This window comes from Hylobates moloch, unplaced genomic scaffold (genome assembly GCF_009828535.3).
Source record: "Hylobates moloch isolate HMO894 unplaced genomic scaffold, HMol_V3 SCAFFOLD_2, whole genome shotgun sequence".
Classification (NCBI taxonomy): Eukaryota; Metazoa; Chordata; class Mammalia; order Primates; family Hylobatidae; genus Hylobates; species Hylobates moloch.
In genome coordinates this window covers 176,778,131-176,784,895 of record NW_026652277.1, presented here as the reverse complement: position 1 = coordinate 176,784,895, position 6,765 = coordinate 176,778,131, and positions in this window count along the sequence as shown.

Sequence of the window (6,765 nt, the reverse complement as noted above, 5' to 3'; positions counted from 1 at the left end):
TCATGAATACACAAACCTTCTCCCTTGTCTCAGGCCATACTTATTCTGGATTTTAAAGAAGTAGAAAAGTTGGCAAAGTGTCAGAGAACAAAATCAACACATAGAAATCAGTTGTGCGTCTGTATACCAGACAGAAACAATTTAAAACGGAAGTTAAAAGTACAATACCGTTTGCAATAACATACAAAACAATACAATACCTCGTAATAAATGTAACTTGGGAGGCAGAAGATTTGTACTATGAAAACAGAAAAACAATGCCAAAATAAATTAAAGAAAACCTATATAAATAGAAAGACACCCCCGTGTATAGTTTGGAAGATTTAATTCTAATTGATTATAATATCTGTAATATTCTTGGGTTATATGTGACATTTTGATATCTGTTTAAAATGTGTAGTGATAAAGTTAGGGTAATCAGGATACCCATGACCTCATACATTTTTTTATTCTTTGTATTGAAAACATTACAATTCTTCTAGCTATTTTGATATGTACAATAAACTATTAAGTGTAATTTTCCTACTATACTGCATGTGATAGCTCATTCCTTCTGACTGTATTTTTGTACTCCTTAACCAGCTCCCCTTCATCTTCCTCTCCACCATTCCACCCCAGCATCTGGCATCCACCATCCTGCTCTCAACATCCACGAGACCCACTTTTTTAGCTCCCACATATGAATGAGAACATGCAATATTTGTCTTTCTGTGTCGTGCTTATTTTACATAACAAAATGATCTTCAGATCTATCCATGCTGCTGCACATGACAGGATTTAATTCCTTTTTATGGCTGACTAGTATTCCATTGTGTACATATATAATATTTTCTTTGTCCTTTCACCTATTGATGAACACTTAGGTTGATTTGATGTCTTGGCTATTGTGAGTAGTGTTGTAATAAACATGAGAGGGCCGATGTCTCTTTGATATACTGATTTCCTTTCTGTCAGCTGGATACCCAGCAGTAAGATTGCTGGACCATACCAAACGTAGTTCTAGTTTAGTTTTTTGAGGAACCCCCATACTGTTTTCCCTAGTGGGTGTACTACTTTACACCCCTACCAACAGTGTATGAGTGTTCCTTTTTTTCCACCTTCTCATCAGCATTTGCTATTTTTTGTCTTTGTGATAATTCTAAATGAGGTCAGATAATATCTTCTTGTGGTTTTGAATTGCATTTCCATAATGACTAGTGATGTTGAGCCTTTTTTCATGTAAGTGTTGGCCATTCTTTTGAGAAATGTCTATTAGGTCTTTTGCCCAGTTTTTAATCGGGTTGTTTGAGTTTCTCATATATTCTGGTTACTAATCCCTTGTTGGATGGGTAGTCTGCAAATATTTTCTCCCATTCTGTGGGTTGTCTCTTCACTTCGTTGATAGTTTCCTTTGCTGTGTAGAAGCTTTCTGGTTAGATATAATACTATTTTTCTATTTTTGTTATAGTTGTCTGTAATGTTGAGGTCTTACCAAAAAATCTTAACCCAGATCAATGTCCTGGAATGTTTCTCCTTATTATTTTTTAGTAGTAGTTCTATCATTTTGGGTCTTGCATTGAAGTCTTTAATCCATTTTGATTTGATGTATGTATATGGTAAAAGGGGGGGGGTCTCGATTCATTTTTTTCTGCATGTCTAACTTTCCCAGCAGTATTTATCAAAGAGACTGTCCATTCCCCAATGTATGTTCTTGATGTCTTTGCCAAAAATGAGTTCGCTGTAAGTGCATGGATTTATTTCTGAATTCATCATTTTATTCCATTGGTCCACATGTCTGTTTTAGTGTCAGTACCGTGCTGTTCTGGTTAGTATAGATTTGTAACAAAATTTGAAATCAGGCAGTGTGATGTCTTCAGCTTTGTTCTTTTTTCTCAGGATAGCTTTAGCTATTTGGAGTCTTTTGTGGTTTCCTACACTTTTAGGAATGCTTTTTTCTGTTTCTGTGAAGAACGTCATTGGTATTTTGCTAGAGATTACATTGAATCTATTGATCACTTTGGGTGATTTACAGTATTCATTCTTCTAATCCATGAGCATAGGATATCTTTCCATTTGTGTCTGTGTACCCCCTTCTTCTCTTTCATCAGTGTTTTATAGTTTTCCTTTTAGAGATCTTTTACTTCTTTGGTTAAACGTATTCCTAGGTATGTCTTTGTACCTACTGTAAATGAGATTTCTTTCTTGATTTCCTTTTGAGATTGATCTCTGTTAATGTATATAAATGCTACTGATTTTTGTATGATCATTTTTTATTCTGAAACTTTATTAAGTTAATTTATTGGTTCTGATTTATGTGTGTGTGTGTGTGTGTGTGTGTGTGTAGTCTTTAGGTTTCTCTAACTGCAAACAAGGATAATCTGATGTCTTCCTTTTCCAGTGTGGATACACTTACTTTCTTTCTCTTGTCTAATTGTTCTGGCCGGGACTTTGAGTACTATATTGAATAAAAGTGGTGAAAATGGACATCCTTGCCTTGCTCCGATCTTAGTCAAAAGCCTTTCCATTTTTCCTTTAGTTTGATATTAAATGTGGGTGTGTCATATATGGACTTCCTTGTGTTGAAGTACATTCCTTCTATACCTTATTTGTTGAGAGTTTTTTAAAAATCAAGAATGGGTGTTGAATTTTATTAAATACCTTTCAACATCTATTGAAATGATCATATGGTTTTTGTCCTCAATTCTGTTGATGTGCTATGTAATGCATATTGATTTGCACATGTTGAACCATCCTTCCATCCCTGGAATGAATCCCACTTTATTATAGTGAATGATCTTTTTAATGTGTTGTTAAATTCAGTTTGCTAGTATTTTGTTGAGAATTTTTGCATCCATGTGTATTAGGGTTATTGGCCTATAGTGTGTGTGTGTGTGTGTGTGTGTGTGTGTGTGTGTGTGTGTGTTCTTGTCTGATTCTGGCATCAGGGTAATGCTGGCCTTATAGAATGAGTTTGAAAGCATTTCCTTCTCTTCAATTTTTTGAAATAGTTTGAGTAGAATTGGTATTACTTCCTATTTAAGTGTTTGACGAATTGAGCAGTGAATCCATCAAGTCTTGAGGTTTTTTTTTTTTTTTTTTTTTTGATGGGAGATTTTTCATTAGTGCTTTAATGCTATTACTTACTATTGGTGATTTCTTCATGGTTCAATATTTGTGGGTTGTATGTGTGTAGAAATTTATTCACTTCTTACCATTGTTTTCCAATTTGTTGGCATGTCGTTGTTTAGTTTCTAATTATCTTTAGAATTTCTGTGGAATAAATTGTGATGTTTCCTTTTTTATCTCTGCTTTTATTTATTTGGGTTTCTCTCTTTTTCACTGGGTCTGGCTAAGGGTGTTGATTTTGTATATCTTTTCAAAAAACCAACATTTTGTTTTGTTGATATTTTGTATTTTTTAGTTTCAATTTTATTTATTTCTCTTCTGTACTTCATTATATCTTTCTTTCTATTAATTTTGCTTTTGGTTTATTCTTACTTTTCTAATTCCTGCAGTGCATTGTTAAGTTATTTCTTTGAAGTCTTTCTACTTTTCTGATATAGATATTTATTGCTATGAAGTTCCCTCTTGAAAGTATCTCATAGCTTTTGATGTGGTGTATTTCCACTTTTGTTTTAATAAATTTTGTAATTTCTTTCTTAATTTCCTTATTGATCCATTAGTCATTCATGAGCATGTTGTTTAATTTCCACATATTTGTACAGTTTTGAAAGTTCCTGTTATTGATTTCTAGCTTTATTCCTTGTGGTCAGAAAAGATACTTGATATGATTTCAATTGTTTTAAATTTCCTGAGACTTGTTTTATTGCCTAACATGTGGTCTATCCTGAAGAATGTTCCATATGCTGAGGAGAAGAATATAAGTTCTGCAGCAATTGGATAAAATATTCTGTAATAGTCTGTTAGTTCCACTTGATCTAGAGTGTAATTTAACTCCAGTGTTTCTTCATTGGTTTTCTGCCTGGATGATTTGTCCCCTGTTGAAAGTGGGTGTTGAACTATCCTACTATTATTATATTACAAACTATGTCTCCCTTTAGTTCTATTGGTATTTGCTTTATATATTTGCATGCTGTGGTGTTGAGTGCTTATTTATTTATTTCCTCTTGCTGAATTGATAAATTCCCTTTATCATAATTTTCTTTGTCTCTTTCTACAGTTTTTGACTTAAGATCTATTTTATCTGATATGAGTATAGTTACTCCTGCCCTTTTTTTGGTTTGCATTTGCATGAAATATCTTTTTTATTCTTTCACTCTCAGTCAATGTGTGACTTTATATATATAATGAGTTTCTTGCAGGCAACACATAGTTGATTCTTCTTTTGAAAAAAGTCATTCAGCCACTCTGTGTCTTTGAATTGGATATTATTCCATTTACATTCAATCTTATTATTCATAGGTAAGGACTTTCAACTACCATTTTGTTACTTGTTTTCTAGTTGTTTTGTAACTCTTCTTTTCCTTTCTTCCTTTTTTTTCTGCCTTCCTTTGTGGTTAAGTGGTTTCTTCTGGTTGTATGTTTTAATTCATTGAATTTTATTTTTAGTGCACCTATTATAGGCTTTGGCTTTGTGGTTACCATGATTCTTACAAAAAGCATTCTATAATTATAAATAGTTATTTAAAATTTATACCAACTTAACTTTGATCACAAATGAAAAGAAAGAAATAACCAGGAAAACCTGTATACATTAACTCCCTTCTCCCACTACATTTTAAATCTTGATGTCACAATTTGTATTCTTAATATTGTCAGTTTCTTAAATATTGTTGTATTAATTTTTACTTCAATTGCTTTTCCTTTTAGTCTTCTTAGTAAATACACAAATGGTTTACACACCATGATTACCATATTAGTGTAGCAATCACATTAGCATTATTTTCCTTCAGTTTTAAAAACCCCCTCTAGCATTTCCTATAGAACATGTTTGGTAGCAATAAATTTTCTCAGCTTTTGTTTTTCTGGTCAAGTTTTTATCTCCCCTTCATTTTTAAAGAGCATATTTGCTGGTGTAGTATTCCTGGTTGGCAGTATTTTTTCTTCAGCACTCTGAATATATTGTCTCATTCCCTTCCTACCTGTAAAGTTTCTGCTGAAAAGTCTGCTGCTAGGCATATTGGATCTTCCTTATATGCCATTTCCTACTCTTCTCTCACACTTCTCTCACTTTCAAGAGCTTATCTTTGTTTTTGACCTTGGAGTGTACTTGTAGCATGTTTTGGAGTATTTTTAATTTGGGGGAACCTGACTGGTGACTTTTGACCTTCATATACCTAGATATTCATATCTTTCTCCAGATATGGAAAGTTTTCTATTGTTATTAATAATTAATAATGATAATTTTAAGACAGGATCTCACTATTGCCTAGGCTGGAGTACAGTGGAGAGATCCTGGCTTACTGCAGCCTTACTCTCCCAGGTTCAAGGGATCTTTCCACCTCAGCTTCCCGAATAGCTGGAAGTACAGGCATAAACTGTCATGCCTGGCTAATTTTTTAAAAAGTTATTGGAGATACAAGAACTCACTTGTGTTGTCTAAGGTGGCCTCAAACTCCCGGGCTTAAGTGATTTTCCTGCCTCAGCCTTGCAAAGTCTTGGGATTATAGGCATGAGTGACTGCACCAGCCGTATGTTTTTGCATAAGGTTTCTACCCTTTTTTATTTTCAGTTTCCTCTTTATCTTCAATAACCTGAATATTTGATTTTTGCATGTCATCCCATAGAACCTATAAAGCTTTCTTCATTCCTTTTCACCTTTTCCTTCTCTTTTCTTTCCTTTTTTTTTCTCAAACTGTTAGTCTTCAAGCCCACTGATTCTTTCTTCTCTTTGGTCAATTTCTGTTATTGATACTGTTTATTTCATTTCTCGTATTATTTATTGTTATTTTCTGCACAGGATTTCTGTTTGATTTTTCCTAAAATTTATTTCAATCTCTCTGTTAAATTTCGCTGATAAATTTCTGAATTAATACTTTGTGTTTTCTTGAAGTTCATTGAACTTTCTTAAAACTACTATTTTTACTTAATTGTCTGAGAGATTACATATCTCCATCATTTTAGGGTTGATCTCTGGCACCTTAATCTGTCAGTTTGGTGAAGTCACATTTTTCTGAATGTCCTTGATGCTTATGTATATGTGGTAATGTCAGCACATTGAAAGATTACGTATATATTTTAGTCTTCACAGTCTGTCTTTGTTTGTGCCTGTCCTTCTTCTAAGTAGAAGTATATTCTAAGTAGATTGACTGTTGATTTCCCTGAGCCTGTGACCATTGCAGCCATATTTGCACTAGAAGACACTCTAAGTCTAGGCTTGCTACAAGTGTCGTAAAGACTCTGAGGTTGACATGGCTTTCCACCTGAGATTAACTTGGGGAAGACCCAGGGAAGGTACTTGGGCTGTGTGGGAGTGCTGGCCAGGAAGCTGAGTCCAGAAGGCTGTGTCAATGGCCCAGATGGATGTGCCACCCAACAGGTCTCTGCACAGTTGGTCTGGGTTCCCAAGTGCAGCACGAGTGGCTGAAATTGAGACTGGGTCCCCTAGAAATCTACTGTTGGAAGAAGGTTTATGGGTCTTTCACATTGGCTCAGGTGGGTATATATCTCCCAGGCAGTTCTTGCACAGATAAAATCATTCCATAACTGCAGCAGAAGGGGCTGGAGCTGGGACTGAGCCCCTTTGGAATCTGCTGTGGCACAGAGGTTGGAGAGTCTGATCTTGGTTTAGAGTGATGCATGTTGCCTAGCAAGTTCCTGCATCAA